This window comes from Phacochoerus africanus, chromosome 7 (genome assembly GCF_016906955.1).
Source record: "Phacochoerus africanus isolate WHEZ1 chromosome 7, ROS_Pafr_v1, whole genome shotgun sequence".
NCBI lineage: Eukaryota > Metazoa > Chordata > Mammalia > Artiodactyla > Suidae > Phacochoerus > Phacochoerus africanus.
In genome coordinates this window covers 82,618,718-82,641,069 of record NC_062550.1, presented here as the reverse complement: position 1 = coordinate 82,641,069, position 22,352 = coordinate 82,618,718, and the positions used below count along the sequence as shown (strand labels likewise).

General features: G+C 37.1%; 1 pseudogene; it reads left to right on the top strand.

Annotated features, from left to right (window-relative positions):
- Window positions 1-71: 71 nt before the first annotated feature.
- Window positions 72-18,240, top strand: LOC125130441 (olfactory receptor 8S1-like; annotated as a pseudogene).
- Window positions 18,241-22,352: the final 4,112 nt, after the last annotated feature.

The following is a 22,352-nucleotide window of genomic DNA, read 5'->3' as shown; positions in this document are numbered from 1 at the left end:
TAGAAACAAGGGATTATTTCTTGATTGACTATTTGCCAGATACAGAAAGATACGTATGTGTGAGCTTCTTAATGCATGTTTATGAAGGCAGCAAGCTCTATCATGGGATTACCATAGGATGTTTAATGGTCGGCTCTCTTCAGAGGCTGAGATATGGGTCAGGTAATTTTCCCAAGTATTGTTTATCTATGTATGTTGTCGAGAGCATGTTATTTTTGCCTGCTTAGCATACTTTCACCCTTCTTCCGGTAACTGCATGCCACTCTTGCTTAGGGAAATGAACACGTCCCCATTCTATGAAGCCCAGTGGAACTCTCCATGGTACCCTCTTTGTCCCCACTCACAAGACCATGTAACCTGCAAAAGGTCAGTCATTAGCCCTGCATCCTAACAAGAGACTGCCCAGGCCCTTCTGCTACTAAGATCTCCAGTGATTCCATGCCCACTGGGCTTCCTCCCAGGAGGCTTTTCAACAAGCAAGATAATAATAGCAAACTTTTAATAAAGACCTCTGCCTAAAGGGCTTTACACATATAATCCTCTTTAATTATCTCAGCAATCTTGTATGAACTAAGTACTATTATTCCTGTTTACAAATAAATAATCCAGAACCAGAAAAGTCGCTTATAGGTGAGGAGGACTAGAATTTCAAGCCAGTAAGTCTGAATCCAGAGTCTATTTTCACAAACCCTTTCTAGAGTCTGGTACTTTGGAAAACATCATTTTCTTTATTAGTGTGAACCAAATTCAAATTATGCTGATAGGGAGAGAAGTCAAAAGTACTCAAATTGGCATAAAAATTAAATTATGTCCTTCACTTGACCCCAAGTGGGATTTTTTTGATTAATATGCAAGGAGGTACAAAAGACAACAAATCTTCTATTTAGATTCTCTGATGGGAATGTACACACCATGATATTCAATGGCAAATGTATACTTACACCTCTGATCACCTAAAACCATGCACCACCCAGAATGAAACTATAGTGATTAAGAAGCTGCTGCCGTCATCCAATATGGTAGGGATAAAAATATTAAGAACTAAGATTAACGTCAAGCAAGACAAGTTCAAATCTGGAAATTTTGACCTTACTACTTGAGCCTAGAGATGACCTAAAGCCAAACTCAGAGGTTGATTCTCTGGCTTGCTGAATTACACCTCCATGAGAATGAACTATCATATTGGGCTACATATGGAATTAATCAAGATTGAACAGTAATACTTGGGAGTATTTGAGGACTCAGAATGCCAAACCTCCAAACAGCTCAAAACTACCTCCATTGTGTTCCCCTCACCCAAGCTCTTCCTTCCTTGATGGAAAAAGCAGATGATTCTTTTCATGCCTATCCTTTCATGTTACTATGCTAGTTTCCAGCATTCAAAATTAACATGACTTGTGCTGAAGTGAAGAATCAGAAAAGATATTAGGAGCTTTGAATTTAAAATAACAACAGCAGTCCATTAATTTCTATTTTAATACTATGGAGGTAATTTGTGGAAAATGATTTAAAGTATGTTCAACCAAGGAGTGTGGACCTGATGTTTTAAAATTAATTTTAAAATCTTTATACACATAAAGACATGAGTACAACTTTATGAGATCATTTCATGTATAGTGCTTCATGGTGATTCAGTCTTATTTTTTTTTACTTATTTACCCCCAACTTCTATTCTCCATCCAATCTCACTCATCACTTCCTTTTCCACAACCCCATGTTAACTGAAGATATTTTGTTTAATAATTTTCTCTATGCTCATATAATCATACATAAGTGTTCATATATACAGATATATTCATTTTTACATACACATGGATGTTCTGTTTCTAAAACTACCTTTCGATATGCAGGCTTTATCTTGTTTTTTTCACCAAACAATACTCTGGTAATATTAATCTAGGTCAAATGTAATTTAGTCTCTCAAACTGTCTAATATTCTGTGGTAAGGACGTGCCATAATTTATACAGATATCTTTTATTTGCGTATTACCTTTGCATCCAGACACAAAGAATAATATTTCAGTAAACATACTTGTATATAAATCCTTAAATTTTGGATGCTTTTGTTTATATAGGAATGATTCTCAAGAATGAGATTCTAAAATCAAAGTGAACATGTATTTTAATTTGAATATATGTTGTTAGATTGCCTTCTGGAATATTCATATTTCTCTGTGTACTCTCTAGATATAGTTGTTACAGATCATTTAAAACTTTCTGCCTTCTGGTGGGTACAAAGTGGTGTCTTTCTTTAGCTTATTCTACATTTTCCTTACTACCAGTGAGAGTTACTATTTTTCATGTGTTTATTAACCATTTGGATTTATTCTCCTGTAAGTTTCTCATTTATGTATTTTGCCTGTTTCTCTTTTGTGTTTGTCTTTTTCTTGTCCATTAGCAATATTTTGTATGTTAGCTATATGTGCAGTAGTTTGTAATGTATGTTGGAAATATTGATCCAGATTATTAACTTGTCTACATCTTTTGTCATAAGAAAGTTTAAATATTTACACAGTCAAGCATGTCTCCCTTTTCTCTGAAAGCATGCAGATGTCCTGTTTTGATTAAGACTTTCTACAACTACTCAATTGTACATATTATTTCTTAATTTTCTTGGTTTATATTATATTAAACTATTTAACCATTTGAAGTTTACTTATATTCTGGTATAATATGAATGTCTAAGTGTATTATTTTATGGATTTAAAGTCACTTAGACAACAATATTTATTAAATTCTACTTTCTTTCCCCTTGAATAGATGACATACATTAAATTGTGATCTTTATCTGATTTTTTTTTGCTGAGTCAATTATTTTTTTCCATTACATTTAACACTGATTAATCTGAAATATCATAGGCCATTTCATACATCTCTCATTTATCTTTTGTTAATAGCTTTATTGAAGTGTAATTTATATACTATACAATTCACTCCTTTTAAGTGTAAATTCCATGATCTTAGTACATTTACAGAGTTATGCAGCCATCACCACAGTCCAATTATAGAACATTTCTATAACCCCAAAGATCCTTTGTACTCTTTTGTAATTACTCCTTTCCATATGCAAACCCAGATACCATTTGCCTTTTCTGGACACTTCATTTAAATGGGACTGTGTAATATACGATTTGCATCTAGCTTCTTTTACTTAGGATCTGCTCATTTTTTGTTTTCATTTCTTATTTTCATCAACATATTCCTTTTTATTGAAGTATAATGGGTTTACAATATTATATTAATTTCAGGTGTACAACATAGTGATTTGATATATTTATAGATTCTACCCATGTGAAGTTATTATAAAATATAGGATATATTCCCTGTACTGTACATTATATTATATATTAATTTAGACCTAGTAGTTTGAACCTCTTAACCCCTTCCACTATATTCCCCCCACTCCTCCCACTCCCCCACTGGTGATCACTAATTTGTTCTCTATAGCTATGAGTCTGTTTATGTTTGGTTATATTCATTTGTTTGTTTTATTTTTTAGGTTCCACATATAAGTAAATATAAACAGTTTTTGTCCTTCTCTGTATGACTTGTTTCACTAAGTATAATGCCCTTCAGGTTCATCCATGTTGTTGCAAATAGCAAAAGTTCATTCTTTTTTATGGATAGGTAGCATTCCATTTTGTGTGTGTGTGTGTGTATATCAATCACATCTTCTTTATCCATTCATCTGTTGATGGACACTTAGGTTGCTCCCGTATCTTGGATACTGTAAATAATGGTGCTGTGGACATTGGGTACATGTATCTTTTTGATTAGTGTTTTCATTTACATTGGATATATACTGAGGAGTTGAATTGCTGGATCACATGGCAGTTCTCTTTCTAATTTGTTGAGGAACCTCAGTATTGTTTTCCACAGTGGCTACACCAATTTACATTCCTGCCAACAATGAACTAGGGTTCCCTTTACTCCATATCCTCACCAACATTTATTCTCTTTTTGATGATAGCCATTCTGACAGGTATAAGGTAATATCTCATGGTGGTTTTGATTTGCATTTTCTAGATGATTAATGATGTTGAGCATCTTTTCCTTTGTGTGTTACTCATCTGTATGTCTTCATTGGAAAATGCATATTCAGGTCTTCTGGCCATTTTTTAAAAAGGATTGTTTATTTTTTAATATTGCATTCTATAAGATCTTTATATGTTTTGGATATTAATCCCTTATCAGAGATGTCATTTGCAAATAGCTTCTGCCATTTAATAGGTTGTCTTTTAATTTTATTGATGGTTTCCTTTGCTGTGCAAAAGCTTTTAAGTTCAATTAAGTCCTATTTATTTCTCTCTGCTTTTGTCTCCATTGCCTGAGGAGACAGATACGAAAAATTTTTGCCAAGACAAGGAGTGTACCGCCTATGTTTTCTTTGGGGATATTTAGTTTCTAGTTCTACTTACAGGTCTTTAATACATTTTGAGTTTATTTTTGTATGTAGTGTAAGAAATTGTTCTGATTTCACTCATTCACATGTAGCTATCCAGTATTCCCAGCACCACTTATTTAAGAGACTATCTTTCTCCATTGTATATTCTTGCCTCCTTTGTTGTAGATTAATTGACCATAAATTTGCGAGTTTGTTTCTGGGCTCTCTATTCTGTTCCATTGATTTTTGTCTGTTTTGTGCCCACACCATACTGTTTTGATTACTGTAGCTTTGTGTAGTGTATTCTGAGGTCAGGAAGCATTTTATCTCCAGCTTTGTTCTTTTCTCAAAGGTTGCTTTTGCTATTGAGTCCTTTCTTGTGCTATAAAAATTTGAGGATTATTTGTTCTAGTTCTATGAGAAATGTCAGGGATATTCCTAATAGGGACTGCATTACATCTATAGGTTGCTGTGCATAGTATGGAGTTTTAACAATAGTAATTCCAATTCACAAACATGGGATCTTTCCATTTATTTGTATCATTAGTTTCTTCATCAGTGTCTTATAGTTTTCAGATTGTAGTTCTTTCACCTCCTTGGTCAAGTTTATTCTTAGGTATTTGTTTTAATATGATTATATATAGGATTGTTCTCTTTGTTGGAAGTTGATTACTGATTCAATGTCAATATCATTCTGTCCGGATTATCTATGTCTTCCTGATTCAATCTCAGAGGATTATATGTTTCTAGTAATTTATCCATTTTTTCTAGGTTGCCGAATCTTTTGGCATATAACTATTCATAGTATTTCCCTTATGATTGTTCATATTTCTTAATGTCTGTCTAAAGGCTTATCAATTTTATCTGTTCAAAGAAAGAACCAGCTCTTTCTTTAGTTGATCTTTTCTATTTTTTTCCCTATTTTATTATTTCCTCTCTGATCTTTATATTTCCTTCTTTCTGCTGACTTTGGGCCTTGTTCTTCTTTTTCTAGTTTCTTTACATGGTAAGTTAAGCTGTATATTTGAGATTTTTCTTTTCTTTTTCAGCTGCATCAGTGGCATATGGAAGTTCCTGGGCCAGAGGTCAAATCCAAGCCTCAGCTGTACCACAGCTGAGGGATAGGGATAAAACCCATGCCTCAGCAGCAACTGAGCCACCACAGAGACAATGCTGGATCCTTAACCTGTGGCACCACAGCAGGATCTCCTGGCATTTTTCTTGGTTTTTTTTTTGGGGGGGGGGATAATTTACTCTTTTTTATTTTTTATTTGAGCTATAGTTGATGTACAATATTATATAACTTTCAGGTGTACAACATAGTGATTGACTATTTTTAAAGGTTGTATTCCATTAATAGTTATTCTAAAATACTGCCAGCATTCTGTTTGTGCTATATATCCTTGCAGCTTATTTTATATATAGTACTTTGTACCTCATAATCCCCTACTCTTATCTTGCCCTTTCCCCTACCCTCTCCCCACTGGTAAGCACTAGTTTGTTCTTTATATATGTGAGTCTGTTTATTTTTTGTTACATTGACTAGCTTGTTGTATACATTCCACATGTAAGTAATATCATACAATACTTCCTTCTCTCATTTATTTTACTTAGCGTACTACCCTCCAGGTCCACTCATGTTACTGCAAATGGCAAGATTTAATTATTTTTATGGCTGAATAGTATTCCATTGTATATACCTGCCACATTCTTATCTATCCATTTATCTGTTGGTAGACACTTAGAATGTCTCCATGTCTTGGCAACTAAAAATAATGCTGCTACGAACACTGGGGTTGATGTATCTTTTCCAATTAGCTTGTTTGGTTTTTTATTTTTTAGATAAATACTCAGGAGTGGAATTGATAGCTCATATGGTAGTTCTATTTTTAGTTTTTTGAGAAACCTCCATACTGTTTTCCATAGTGACTGCACCAATTTATATTCCCATCAACAGTGTATGAGGATTTTCTTTTCTCCACATCCTCACCAACATTCTTTTTGATGATAGCCATTCTGACAGGTGTAAGCAGATACCTCACTGTGGTGGTTTTTGTTTTTTTTTGTCTTTCATCTTCTGTCTTTTGTCCTTTTATGGCTGCACCTGCGGCATATGGAGGTTCCCAGGCTAGGGGTCTAATCAGAACTGTAGCTGCTGGCCTGTGCCACAGCCACAGCAATGCCAGATCTGAGCCACATCTGCAACCTATACCACAGCTCATGGCAACGTCAGATCCTTAACCCACTGAGCGAGGCCAGGGATCGAACCCACCACCTCATGGTTCCTAGTCGGATTTGTTTCCACTGCACCACGATGGGAACTCTCCTCACTGTGGTTTTAATTTGCATTTCTCTGATGATTAGCAATGTTGAGCATTTTTTCATGTACCTACTGGCAATCTGTATATCTTCTTCAGAAATATGTCTATTCAGTTCTCCTGACCTTTTTTAAAAACTGGGTTGTTTGGTGTTTTGGGATATATTATTGTCTGAGCTATTCATATATTTTGGATATTAACTCCTTATCATATAATTTTCAAATATTTTCTCCCGTTCAGTAAGCTTGTCTTTTTATTTTGTCAGTGGTTCCCTTGCTATGCAAAAAGCTTTAAATTTAATTAGATTCCCACTTACTTATTTTGGCTTTTATTTCCTTTGTTTTAGGAGATAGATAGAAAAATATTGCTGCGATTTATATCAGAATGTTCTTCCTATGTTTTCCTCCTGGAGTTCTATGGTTTCTGGTCTTACATTTAGGTCTTTAATCTATTTTTAGTTTATTTTGGTATATGGTGTTAGAGAATGGTATATAGTGTATTCTTGCCTCCTTTATCATAGATTAGGACATCTAAACAAAAATTAACCAACCATAAAGGCATGGGTCTATTTCTGGACTCTCCATTCTGTTCCATACTGTTTTGATGCCTGTAGCTTTGTAGTATAGTCTGGGGTCAAGGTACACGATGCTTCTCGTTTTTTCTCAAGATTGTTTTGGCTATTTGGGATCTTATGTGTTTCTATACAAATTGTAATATTATTTATTCTAGTCTGTGGGAAAATGTCCTTGGTATTGATAGGGATTGCACAGAATCTATAGGTTGCTTTGGGTAGTTTTATAATTTTAAGATAAACTCTTCTTTCTTTTTTTTTTTTTAACCACTCAACTCAAACTTTATTAAATGCCTTTTTTTTTTTTTTTGACTGCCCTCACAGAATGTGTAAGTTATTGAGCCAGGAATCAAACCCACACCACGGCAGTGTCAATGGAAAATCTTTAACCCGCTGAGCCACCAGCAAACTTCGTAAATGCTTTTTTAATAAGCAAAGGCAGTTACCTTGTGATTTATAAAGGAGTTGTCTTCCCCCAGGCTTAACTTGGTTGGTTATTTCTTATTGTAGTCTTTTTTACATAATACTTCTCATAAGGTTGGTTTCATATTGATAAACTCTTTTAGTTTTTGCTTGTCTAAGAAACTCTTTACCTCTCTTTCAGTTTTGAATGTTAACCTTCCTGGGTAGAATATCCTACATTGTAGATTTTTTTTCCATTTAGCATTTTAAATGTATCATGCCATTCCCTTCTGGCCTGCACAGTTTCTCCTGAAAAATCAGCTGGTAGCCTTATGGGGATTCCTTTATATGTGACTCTTTTCTCCTGCTGCTTTTAAAATTCTGTCTTTAACTTCTGCTGTTTTAATTATAATATCACTTGGTGTAGGTCTCTTTGAGTTCATCTTGTTTGGGACACTACGTGTTTCCTATACCTTGATATCTATTTTCTTCATTAGATCCAGGAAGTTTTCATTCATATGTTGATGAAATATATTTTCTACCCCTTTCTTCTCCTTCTGGGATCCCTAACATGAATGTTAGTATGCTTGATGTCCTGGAGGTCCTTTCAACTATTCTCTTTTTTTAATTTTGTTTTTCTTTTTGCTACTCTGATTGGGTGATTTCTATTAGCATATGCTTTTGAGAATCACCCATGCATGGAATATATCAGTATTTCTAGTCCTTTTTTTTTTGCTTTTTTTTGGCTGCACCTGTGGCATCTGGAAGTTCCCAGGCTAGCTATAGCTGCCAGCCTGCACCACAGCTCATGGCAATGCTGGATTCTTAACCCACCAAAGGCCAGGATGGAGTCCACATCCTCCTGGATCCTACTTGGATTCATTTCTACTGTACCACAGTAGGAACTCTAGTACTTCTAGTCCTTATATTGTTACTGTTTTAGGTATATCTTTCCCCACCTTTTAATTTTCAATCTGTGTCTAATGTGTTTCTTTTTTAGACAGCATATACCAGACCTATTTTTCAATCCAGTCTGGCCGTATCAGACTTTTGATTACACTGCTTTATCAATTCACATTTAATATAATTATCAACATGGTTAGACTTAAGTCTGTCATTTTGCCATTTGTTTTCTAAACCTCATGCCTTTTTTGTTCCCCTTTTCCTCTTTTACCACCTTCTTTTGTCTTAGTTAGATATTTTCTAGTTTCCCACCTTGTTTCTTTTGTTGATACCTCTGACATATTTCAAACTTTTTTCTCAGTTGTTGCTCTAGGGTAGTATTTCTCAAAATTCTTCCGCTAAGGGGACACTTGACAGTGTCTTAAGATGAAATACAGAGTTTTTCAAACATAGGAAAGCTGAAAAAATTGTCAGTAGAACTGACTACAGGATGTTAAAGTAAAATTTTCAAGTAGGATATAAATGATAGCAGATGGAAACCTCGATATACACAAAATTTCCCAAAATGACAAATATTAAAGGCATTTATCTCATTTATTAATCTTCCTAAAGCCTAGATAAGGAGTTCCAATTTTGGCTCAGCAGGTTAAGAATCTGACAGTGTCCATGAGGATGTGGGTTCAATCCCCGACCTTGCTCAATGGGTTAAGGATCCAGCATGACCACAAGCAGATGTGGCTCAGATCCAGTGTTGCCATTGCTGTGGTGCAGGCCTTCAGCTGCAGCTCTGATTCAACCCCTAGCCTGGGAACTTCTATATGCTGTGGTGTTGTGTAAAAAGAAAAAAAAAGTAGTTGGCTGCTTAAAGCAAATATGGTAATTATGTATTTGGGGGGCATATAATTTATGTAGAATTAAAATGTATGACAAAAATAGCATATAAGACAAAAAGAGGGAAATGAAAGTGTGGTATTGTATAATACACCATACTTCCATTAGTACAGTACTACTTCTGAATTTGTATAATATTATTTATAATAAGTTAAAGACACTGCTAGCATCATAATGCTGAGAAACTCAAAGTAGTCCCACTAAGATCAGGTACAAGGCAAGAATGTCCTCTCCCCTCACCACTCCTTTTCCACATCATACTGAAAGTCATAGCTAATATAATAAGAAAAAGAAATAAAAGGTATACAGATTGGGGAGGAAGAAATAAAACTGTCTTTGATCATCTATGTAGAAAATCCAAAACAATTGACAATAGTAGTCCTGGAACTAATAGGCATTTACATCAGAGTTGTAAGATACAAGGTTAATATGCAAAAGTTAAATTGCTTTTTTTAAAAAGAAAAAGCTATGAAAAATTGAAATTTGAAATTAAAATACTATGCCATTTAAATTGATACCAAAAACTGAAATGCTTAGGTATAAATCTACTAAAATATATGTAAGATCTGTATGATAGAAATGATAAAACTCTGATGAACACAGTCAAACAAGTAAATAAATTCAGTGATATTCCATGTTCATGGATAGGAAGACTCAATATTGCCAAAATGTCAGTACTTCGTAATTTGATATATAGATTCCGTGCAATCCTACCCAAAATTCCAGAAAGTTATTTTGTAGATATTGACAAACTGATTCTAAAGTTGGCATGGAAAGGCAAAGACCCAGAATAACAAACAAGATACTAAGAGAGAAGAACAAAATTGGAGTACTGACACTTGTTTCAAGACTTACTATAAAGCAATAATAAATACAGTGTGGTATTGGTGAAATAGACAAATCAATCAATGGGATAGAATAAAGAGCTCAGAAACAGACATATATATGATAACTGATCTTTGCAAAGGAGCAAAGGCAATAGAGTGGAGCAAAGATACTCTTTTCAGCAAATGGCACTGAAATAACTGGATATCCACGTGCAAAAAAAAAAAAAAAGAATCTAAACACTGACCTTACACCTTCACAAAAATTAATTCAAAATAGATCACAGAACTGAATGTAAAATGCAAATTATAAACATCTTGGAAGTTAACATAGTAGAAAACTTCTAAGAGCTTGGTTATGCCTATGACTTTTTTGATGCAACACCAAAGACAGTATTAATGAGAGAAATAATTGATAACCAGACTTCACTGAAATTAAAAACATCTCTGTGAACAATGTCAAGAGTGAGAAGACAGGTCACAGATTATTTGCAAAAGGCATATCAGATAAAGGACTGTTATCCAAAATAAACAAAGAATCCCTGAAACTAAACAATTAAAAAAAAAAAAACTAATTTAACAATGAGCCAGGAGTTCCTGTTGTGGCTCAGCAGGGTAAGCATCGAAATAGTATCCACGAGGATGCAGGTTTGATCCCTGACCTCACTCAGTGGCTTAAGGATCTGGCATTGTTGCAAGCTGTGGCATAGGTCACAGATGTGGCCTGGATCAGATCTAGCATTGCTGTGGCTATAGTATAAGCTGATAGCTACAACTCTAATTCTATCGCTAATCTGGAAACTTCCATATGCCTCAAGCATGGCTATAAAAAGTAAGTAAATAGGAATTCCCATCATGGCTCAGAGAAAAACAAATCTGACTGGCATCCACAAGGATGTAGGTTCAATCCCTGGGAAACGTAATTTAAAAGATAAAAGATGATATAGTTAATCAAGAGCACAAGTGATAAAGAAGGTGTTGTCAGTGTCTCACTCACAACTCCTCAGGTTTTACCTTCTTACCATTGAAGTAAGGCCATCCTGATAGAGTCCACATTTGATCTAACATGCGGTGTCAGAAACAAAGCCTATAACAAAATGGAAATTAACATATTTGAATTCCCTGAAAGGCAAAGAAAGTACCTTTCCTCAAAAACCATCCCAGGGACTGGGGCTTCCACTATTGCAAATGTTTACACTTTCTAAGAAAGTGGTACCTTAAATACCACTTTCTGAGAGATTCATCCTTAGGTGTATATGGCTTTGCCCTAACAAATATGGGAAAACATATGGCCAAAATGACTTCTTAAGAGATTTTTCCCATTTGTGTTTTAGTTAATAAGACATGTCTTTCAGGTAGTTAGCAAAGAGTGACTGCTATCCTGGTTACACTAAAACCAAAATTTTCTCTGTCTGCTTCCCTTCCCTCATGCCCCTGTATGTCTCTGCTATGACATATGGTCTCTGACAATGGTGACGTAGTTCTAACCAAACAAAAATTGAGTTTATTCAGTTTGCTTGAAATAACTTATGCTAGAATGATTGTTTCTTCTATTAATATTTTAGGTGTTTGGCTGATGCTCTGATAATCCTATGGGTCCTATTAACTCTTTACAGTATTCAACAGTGGAGCCAATGGGAGATTAAGTCAACTCGTCAAGTTCAGAAATCCCAGTGGATTTCACTTTAGAATACAGCTGTTAGACTTTACCTGAAACCACCTTCTTATACAGATCCTTCCCTACACTGGATATAATGGATTCCGTCACTAACTTACTGATCTCTCTCCAGAGCATTCTCCTTTAAATTATACACATGTGAACACCTCTCTCAAGTCTCTGGTTCTCTGGAACCCAAGCTGATACTACCTAACCCTCAGTCACACATTCCAAACCTACCAGAGGGCAAGTTGCTACCTGACTGGTGAGTTAGGGAAAAGCAGCATTGCTCAATCCCACCTTTCTTCTCTTTCCCATCTGCCCGTAGAGAAGGTACATGCTAGTTTATTCATGTGGCCATGGGATAAAATTAGTAGAGCAAGTCTTGCTCTGTTGAGACATGTCTGTTAACCTGTGCTATCTATAATGGGATGTATAAATAAACCTAATTCAGGGGGAATTTTAGCTACTTGTGACTCAGTAGAGCCATGTGTGTGAGTGTGTGTGTATGTGTGTATCTGTGTGTGCACATGACTTACGGGTTAGGCCATCTGTATTTACTAACTGTTGTCCATATAAATTAGACTCCTGTCCTCCCACAGAGATTGAGAGACAGGATTGCTGCCTCCTTCAATGTTTGCTTTTCAAAGAGATAATTCCCAGGTCCTTGAGAAAGACAGGCAAGAGGCTGTGAGATTTACATCCATTTTAATGAGGTAGAGAAAGAATTTACAATTTGACTTTTTTTTTTTTTTAAAGCAAATACTCTAAGAAAAGAGAGATCAGGGATTTATACTCAGGAAAAGACCTGTTTAAAAGTTTAGTCAAACCAGGAATGTTAGTACTACATTTCTCAATACACACATACATGCATATAAGGAAACTTCTAAGATAATGAGGTCAAAATTTGCTTCTGGCTGAATTCGAAGGAATTCAAGGAATCAGCTCAGCTGTGTCCTGGGCTTGTAAGCTCAGCTGCCACCCATTGGCTATTTAAATCTAGGAGCTTTTCTGAATGGTTAGATCTGAGAAGACTTTATTTGCATAAAGTCCTTGGAAAAATGTTTAGAGCAGTAAAATAGTGAAAACCAGCTGTATAATTGGGTTTGAAATCGTTTGAGTAGTTGCTTAAAATTTTATATGCTGAATATCAGAATTTTTCAAATTGTACTTTTTTTGGATTCAGAACAACCTAAGTTTATAAGAATCTAGGAAAGGATTTTGAAACCCTAACCAGAAGGCTGCTGGCCCATGAGCTAATACAATTTCTTCTTTTACTACTGGCATGTAGATAGACAAAGGTGTTTCCTTTGAGAAAACTGTTGCTCTTTTCTTCCTGTATGGTTTATTGAGACAATCAGTTACAGGTCAGAGCATGTAGAGGCCTCTCCCTATTAAAGAAGAGGAGAGCTAAGTCTGCTTTGATAGCTCCTGGGCCACATATCATTTCTCTTTATCCCTTCCTCTCTGTGTTTCTTTTGCTCTGTACTTTGTCTTTTTTTTTTTTTTTTTACTGCACCTACAATACATGGAAGTTCTGAGGCTAGGGATCAGAACTGAGCCACAGCAGTGACAATGCAGAGTCCTTAACCCTAGGCCACTAGGGAACTCCTATACTTTGTCTTTGAGCTTTCCTGAAACCCTGCCCTTACAGTGAGATCCTCCTGCCCCCATCCATCTCCATCTCTCCCTCCTTGATGTGTGTGTGTGTGTGTGTGTCTAGGGCCACACTTGCAGCATATGGAAGTTCCCCGGCTAGGGTTCAAATTAGGGCTGCAGCTGCTGGCCTGTGCCACAGCAACTTGGGATCCGAGCTGCATCTGCAACCTACACCACAGCTCCCAGCAATGCTGGATCCTTAACTCACTGAGTGAGGCCAGGGATCGAACCTGCATCCTCATGGATACTAGTCAGATTCTTACCTGCTGAGCCACAGCGGGAACTCTCTGGTTTTTATTTCTCTGTTTACTAATATGTTCTGATCTGCCCTCAGAATTAACTCTTCTCCTCTCCTTGAGAACAGTGAGGGATTAAATTAAGGCAATGAATTACATAGATGTTTAATCAGAACCATTGTATGCTGAGCACTGCACATAAGTTTTATAACTAACTTCGTTAAAACCATATAAGAGAAGTATTACTATATACCATTTTATGGATCAGAAAATTGAGATAAGGCTTAAAAAAATTTCCAAAGATCCTACAACTAGTAGGAAATAGGACTAGGCCTTCATTACTTGACCTTAAATATGTCTCAGGCCATGGAAAAGACACAGGAAAGGCTCAGGAAAACAAAATCACAGTACTCACAGGTACCGGAAACAGCAGGCATGGTGGGCCATATAGTGCCATGTGGGGAAGCACCAGCATTGGTGAAGAGACAGAAGGGAAGGAGAGAGAGAGCATGGCCCAGAGCCTTTACTGGGATTCTCACTGGAAGGGCAAGGCAGAGGAAACAGTTTGGAACTGGCTGGTTTGGTGGGGTTTTTTTTGTTGTTGTTGTGTTTTGTTTTGTTTTTTGTTTTTAGGGCTGCACCGGCGGCATATGGAGGTTCCCAGGCTAGGGGTCGATTTGGAGCTGTTGCTGTCAGCCTACAGCACACCCACAGCAAGCAACTCTAGTTCCGAGCCACCTCTGCGACCTACACCACAGCTCAGGGAAAACACCAGATCCTTAACCCACTGAGCAAGGCCGAGGATGGAACCCGCAACCTTATGGTTTCTAGTCGGATTTGTTTCCACTGTGCCACAATGGGAACTCTGGAACTGGCTAGTTTAAATAATTTCAGCAGGCTCTACATTCTAGGGGTGGTCCCTAGTTGTCTCGTACCTGGATCTGGGATGATTAAGGCAGAGGAATATCATTTCCTGGGGTATAATGGCCACATAGAAGAGATATGGCTTGGAATTGGCTAGTGTGATACTAAAGGCATTCCTCCTGCTACTCATTTGCTGTATCTAAGAACTGGCTACTCCTGGTGAGAGGCAGCTTCTCCCAAGCCGGCCAGTTTTTTAAGACGTCAAAACATCACATTATACAGAAAACAAAAAAATATAAACAGTACACTGAGCCAACTCTTGCCTGGCAGTTCTCAATGCAGATTTTACAAGCCAATTAAACATCATCACTGGATCTGAATGAATTCTGCCAGCTTGTCTACTGATTGCTTCATTGGCTTATGTTTACAGGTTAATTTGGACCTGGTATAGAAAAAGGGCTTGATTGCTGTGTAAAGAAACAATAGGAGAATCTCAGTCTTCCTTAAGTAATTAATTGTGCCAGCAACAAGACAGAGGAGGCCAGAATGAACCAGCTGAGCCAACAATTTTGAAGTGATCTCTTTTTTTTGAGAAAAGAGAACTTTAATACAATTAAAACCTTATTATAAGAAATTTGTTAGAATGTTACTGTTAAACATATCATTGCAGTTACATTAGTATATCGATATTTCCATTTTCCTGTTTATATAGTTGTCAGCATACACGTGGGCTATAATAAAATAATTTTTTCCTACCATTTTTGGTATGGGAAGAATAATTATACTTAATGGACTTGATATAAATTGGAGTTACAAGATATGTATGAGTGAGGAAGGATGCTTTGAAGATATAATAATTATTATTTTATTTTAGAAATGGGCATAATTTCTATGTCTCTACTTACTGGTTTTAATTACTATGTTCTCTTTTTTTATAGTGATTTTTATTTTTTCCATTATAGTTGATTTACAGTGTTCTGTCAATTTTATACTGCACAGCAAGGTGACCTAGTCACACATACATGTATATATATTTTTTTCTCACATTATCATGCTCCATCACAAGCAGACACAGTTCCCAGTGCCATACAGCAGGATCCCATTGCTAATCCATTCCAAAGGCAACAGTTTGCATCTATTAACCCCAAATTCCCACTCCCTCCCACTCCCTCTTGGTAACAACCTTTCCACAGAAAAGAAAATCATGGACTTGGAGAACAGACTTGTGAGTAGTGATCTTGAGGCTGAGTTTGTGTCTCTGAGTTTCAGGTCAGGGCAGGAGAACTTGGGCAAGTTCTGGGTTAGCATAAGTTAGCTAATCAGGTATGAGAACACAGAAAGCAGCAAGGTCTGAATGTAACCCTATGAAATAGAGCTTAGTTATGGATCTATAGAGGGGAAGAAGTAATCATGACCCACTGAGACAGATCCCTTCCCACAGAGGAACATCTCTGGGCTACCTTCCTGTGCTCTGCTTTTTAAATTTTAAAACTTTAACATATTTTAAAAGGTTTTGGAGGTCCCACCATGGCACAGTGGGTTAAAAATCCTACTGCAGTGGCTTCGGTCACTGCAGAGGTACAGGTTTGATCCCTGGCCCAGCACAGTAACTTAAAGGACCCAGCGTCGCCACAACTGTGGTGTAGGTCTCAGTTGTGGCTCAGATTCAATCCCTGGCCTGGGAACTTCTGTATGCCACAGGTGCAGCCATAAAATAATTACTTAAAAATGTTTTAACATCAAGTGACTTCTAGAAGGGGAAAAAATGAACAACTGAAAAATTTTTCATCTCAATTAAAATACCAGGGCTCTGGTTTCCTTATGTCCCTCCTTCCAAGGATGTTTTCCTTCACACATTCAGCCAGGATCTTCGGAAACCTCAATTTCAAATACTCTTCTACCACAGTTACCTCTCTATCTGATTCATTCAATTTACTGTTCCTAAACCAACTGTTTTTCACATGCATTGAAAACACTAATCCTTATGTTGACTACATTTTCATTCTTATGCCACTCTTATCCTTACTGCTGTCATTACCCAGGCAAGATTTGTTCATTTAATCACATGGGAAATGTCTTAACTCCATAAGCTGTCTCTGCTCTTACTATTTCACATGTCTGACGTAAATGCAGTGATTTACTCTCCACATATACCAAACAGGAGGAAATCACATAAGAGTGATCGCTGGACTCAGGTTTATAACCAAAAGGCTTGACTAGATTTCACCACTGCAGCTTAAACAAAGTAGTTATCTCAGACACCAGCCTCCCCTCTGCACACTCCCAGTGATTACTTTAACTTTCATCTTATCGATGACATAGAAGGAATAAATAGGAAACTCCCTTCCCTTCCAGATGATGATCTCCCTGTATCTTTCCCAACACCCTTGGCTTTCCTTCCTCTTACAATGGATTAAGCATCCCTGTTCCCAAGGGAAACTGTTCCATTCATTCTCCACATCTCATTAACATTCCCCTTTGCAATAAACTCAGCCCTTCAACCTGCAATAGCAGTTTCTTCCTGCATCAGCAAATACTGTAATCTATCTTCTATCTAAATATTTTATTAAAGACTGAACAGCATCAGATTGATCTAAAGTTGAGGGTATAGAATATAAGAAAGTCAAAGATATTATTGAGTCTGAAGAGTTAGTGGCAGTGGTTCAAAACTTGGATCCCAGGTTCAAGAAACTGTATATAGTGAAAGGATTTAAGGCCTAGAGGCAATAGGCAAAAATGAGGTTTGATACACTAATTTTATTCCAAGGGAAAGTTTCCCTTTTTGACTGTGGAGAAACACAGCACCATTGCCAAGTTCAGGCTCTCTGCTGACCCCCACATCCAGACTCTGCTCTTTGTGCTCTTCCTTGGGGTTTATTTCCTAACCCTGATGAGGAATCTGGTGCTGTTGCTGGTGATCAGTGCTGATTTCCATTTCCATGCACCTCTGTACCTCTTCCTAGGATGACTCTTCTTTCTACATATCTGCCACTTCTGTCTCAGTGCCAAAGTTGCTGGAAAAACTCTTGTCTGAAAAGAAAACAACCTCAATAGCAGGATGCATGGCCCATGTCTTTTTTGTATTTCCCCCTGGGGGCATCAACTCCTTCCTGCTTCTAGCAATGGCCCATGACCCCTATGTTGCCATTTGTCATTCTCTGTTATTCAGTCAGGTGATGGGAAACCAACTGTGTGTGGGACTAGCGTCTGCCTTGTGGGCCTGGGCTTTCTGGATGACCACATCGATATCTTTGGAGCGGTCAATTTAGAGTTCTTTGAGACCCAAAGTATATCCCATTTCAGTTCCAAGCTGCCCTCTCTCTTCCCTCTGGTCTGCTCTGATGTCTCCATCACACTTACTCTCCTGGCCTGGTCTATGTCACACATAGCCTTGGAACTGCCCTCCTCATTTTCCTCTCCTATGCCTGCATTGTGTCCACCATTCTGAGAATCTACTGCACCACAGGCAGAAGCAAGGATTTCTCCATCTGTTCCTCCTACCTCACTGTAGTGCTCTTGAGTATGCCTTAGATTTTCACTCGAGCAACTGGGTAGATGGTGGTGTCATTTGCTAAAATTAACATGATTGGGGAAATGCATTAGGAGGGTGAAAGGTTAGGATTTGACTTTTGTTAGTTTGGCTGGTTGGTTAGCTGCATTTTGGCTAAACTGTTTAAGATGCTCATTAGACATCCGAGTGGGGTGTCAAGTGTCCAGCTGTATGTGTTATTTTGAAGTTCTGGGGTGAGGACAGAGATAATACTTAGGATATAGGAAACAGGAACCAGTAGCCACTGAGCAAGAAAATCTGGAAATTTTTGTATCACAAAATCCAAGGAAAAGAGAATGCCACAAGGAGGATATAGAGGTCAGATGTGTTGAATGCCACTGAAAATTCAAATAAGAAGAAAACAGAAAAGTTACTGTTGGATTTTGGAACACTGGTTTTGGAAGTGGTTGAAAATATTGACGAGAGAAGTCTCAGCTAGCTGGAATAAAATGAGAGAATGGCAAATGAAAAAGTATAAAGAGCAACCTGATAACTTTATGAAAAGTTGCTGTGAAGGAGATTGAGAAAATGGAGCAGTACGTTTAAGGAAAATCAAGGGAGTTTTTGTTTTTGCTTCTTGCTTTTGATTTTGTTTTTGAGAGGAGAAATACTAAAGCTTGTTCAGGTGTTTGCAGAAATGGTCATATAAGTAATAAGATATCAAGATTTGGGGCAGGATGGAGGCAAACAAACTTTAAATCAGTTCCACAATAGCTATATGGGGCTCCTTCATCAGATTGGAGATTGAAATGAAATGATCCATGTGATCCTTTATGCTCCATACACTCCTGTGATTCTAAAAGTCTGGCTTACCTGTTTGCATCAATGTGAGAGAGTGTGGATAGGAGTATGTGTGCATGTAAGCATACATTGAGGGTGGAGTTTTGTCACACCTGAGGAAGACCACACTGCTCTCCGGCTAACAGAAGAGTTTATAGAACCCCACTCCCCACCCCCCCCATATGCTCCTCTTTCCCCATTCCACAATAGTGGCAGGAGTTTGTGGGGGTTCAGATAACTGCTGCTGTTTCTTCGTGAATACAGATAACTGCCCAGATCCCTGAGGCCCTCGTTACTCACTCTCAGTCTTTAAGACCCTGCCTGGCATATGGGTACCAAGCAGAGAAAGACTAGAAAAAATGATAAGAAATCACACTTACTGGCCAGGAACCCTCATTAGAACCAAAAGAGATAAGGGAAGAAGAAAAGGAATATGGCCAAAGCTTCTTAAAGGTACTGACTCAAACCAGAGCCCATGCATACCAACACTTTAGGCCTTATTCAAACTCAACCCCAGGTGACTATTTAACTGCCTTAAGCACAAAGTTTTCAACTGGTTGGGAAAGAAAACCAGCTTTTCCTGAGACCTGAGTTCTTTGAGCATTCCACATCATTCACTCTCAATGTGACACGGAAGGCAATGACTCAGGTCTCCAGGCTACAGGTAGACTCAACAATCCTTCTCAGTGCTTCCCATCCACCAGATGTGAGGAATATTATTAGGCAACTGTTCATACCTTTCATGGCACAGTAGAGGGAACTGAGCTTAAAAAGAAGCAACAAAAAGTACCTTGCCAAACTCACAAAAGTAGGTTATGACAGAGCTGGGAGGAGATATTTATGAGGTTGAGCAGTTTGCCAGTTTATTAATTTATAATCTGTCCTTTCCCTTCATTTATAAAACAAAGCTTAAAAGTCCTTTGGGATTGAATGGAGTGAGGGAGCTACAACTCCTGGATGGGCAGCTGAATGGAGCATTTCTGAATTATGGGTAACAGTGAATTTGGAGTATTCCATGGTGGGAGAGTTCCTTGCTAAATGCTAGGATCTTAAACTGAAAGTAATGTGAAAGGTCATTTAGTTCAGGACCCCCCATCTCCAAGCAAGACCACATCTGTAGAAAGTAGAGCCTAGTTGTGCAGCTCCTTAGAATTTTTCAGAGATAAATTCCTTAGAATTTTTCAGAGATAAATCAAAATCTCTAATTTTCCTTTACGTTCTTGTCAGAAAACAAGATTTTTTGAAAGTTATCATTATCTAAAAGCATAAACACCTTGTGTCTACAAAGACTTACTGAGGGAGACCACGAAGTCTGCAACTGGGGTAAGAAATGGAGAAGAATGAACCCCTTTCATACCTCTTTGTTCCGACTCCACAAGAGCATAGATAGCATCCTTCATTTCAAGACTGTTTCTTCCCTTAAAACACTTCCTGTCCTTCCTTACCAGGGGCCTTTCAATGCAGAGAAACCCTAGCCTCCAACCTGTCCAGTGGCCTCAGGACCACATCTTCCAGTCACATTTCCTAGACCACAAATCTGAGATTAAAGAGCTAGTAGACAAAAGGCAGAATTAACTAACAGAAAAGTCAAATTACTTGAGCCATATCCATTCTCAGCTGAGCATCCAAGACTCCTTCTTGAAGAAATGGCTGCTCAGATCAAGTTCCGTTTTATTAGAGTATAGACAGCAGAAAGAGAATAGGAAGAGAAAGTGGTTACAGGTATTTTGCTGGAACTTAATTAATTGCTGAGTTTGAAGCAAAAGGGTAGAATGTGGATTCCATATTACTTCCCCCATAAAGATATTTTTCAATGAAAGTAAAACAAGACAATTGTCTATTCTGTTCTTATCCTAACAACACGGCTGTTTATTTTTTCATTGTTAATTCCACATAAGCCCTTATTGTGTGCATATTTTTACATAATTAATGAATTTATACTAATCATGTATTCTGATCTTTTTTACTAGGTATCATGAATATTTTATGTTTCTGTCTCTCCTCTATAATTATCATTTTCATCATTAGATAATATTCTGTCATGTATTTCTATAAAAAATATAGTAGGTGTTGCCCAGTGATTAGATCTTTTAGGTTGATCCTTGTGTTGCTGTCTTTTAAAAAACCCTGGAATATATATTTTCACACACAAGCTTTTTCTCTTCTTTTGAATCATTTATTTATTTAAGATAAAGTCCTAAGAGAGAGCTTAGATTTCATATTGCCGAAATTATTATACCAAATATAATGCTTCTAACAATGTATAGGTTCATGTAAGACTAACCAAATCTCACCAGCACTGTGTATTACAATTTAAAAAATATTAATTTCCATATAAATTAACAAATATAAAACAGTATCATCATCTGACTTTAATTTGCAAATAAAGTGGAGATCTCACATATATATTTCTAGTATTTTCATAGGAGTTTAGAATAGTCATGCATTCACTACTTTAATTTTGCCCCAGGAATTGCAGCAGAGAGAAACTGAATACAGACAGGCCACATAAAACTTCTGGAATCAATGCTAGATGATGAATCCGAAAGGAATTCATACAGTAAATACTGTAAATATTGTAGAAAGTCAGGAAAGAGGGAAATTTTTAAATATTGAGGAGACAATTAAAAGAGTAACAGAAATACGTTAGGTGGAACCTGGGGAGACTGCCCTGTGCCCCGCATCATGTTTAGACTAAACCTAGAAAAATCAATTGACTTGTTAAAGATCATGGCTGGTTAAGCTTGTTCTTAGCAGAAATAGAGTTCATATATAATAAATTACTTTTGTTTTTCAGTCATTTTTACTCCATTAAGGAAATGTTGTTATCTCTATTTTTTCTAGCAGTGTAACCAATCCTAAGGTAAACTGACAAGTCCAAGGTTCCCAATCTAAGCCAACTGGGGTTGTGGTTAGAACCAGAAACCAGACTTCAAGGCCTGTCGTTATATAGTTTGTCTTGTAAATCTGGGAGATCACTCTAGTGAGAAAACGTTAAGATTCAAATTTGCTCCTCGACCAAAGTCTGACTGCCCCGAGAGTAGGTGAGGCTCACATCAAGTCCTCTGTCTCTTTGTACAGCCCCTTATCATCAATTAAAGACTGCGACAGAGACCTCAAGCTGCCCTTTCTTTACAAGAGGACACAGGCCATAGAGTGTATGTGACATTTCCCTTCCCAAGGGAGCTTATGGTCTCACTAATGCGGTTGCCTAGGAATCATATAATTATTTATTTTTTTCATTCTTTTACATATTTGATAATTAAAAAATATTTTATGATCACCTATGTGTGGTACATTAAAAATAGAATAG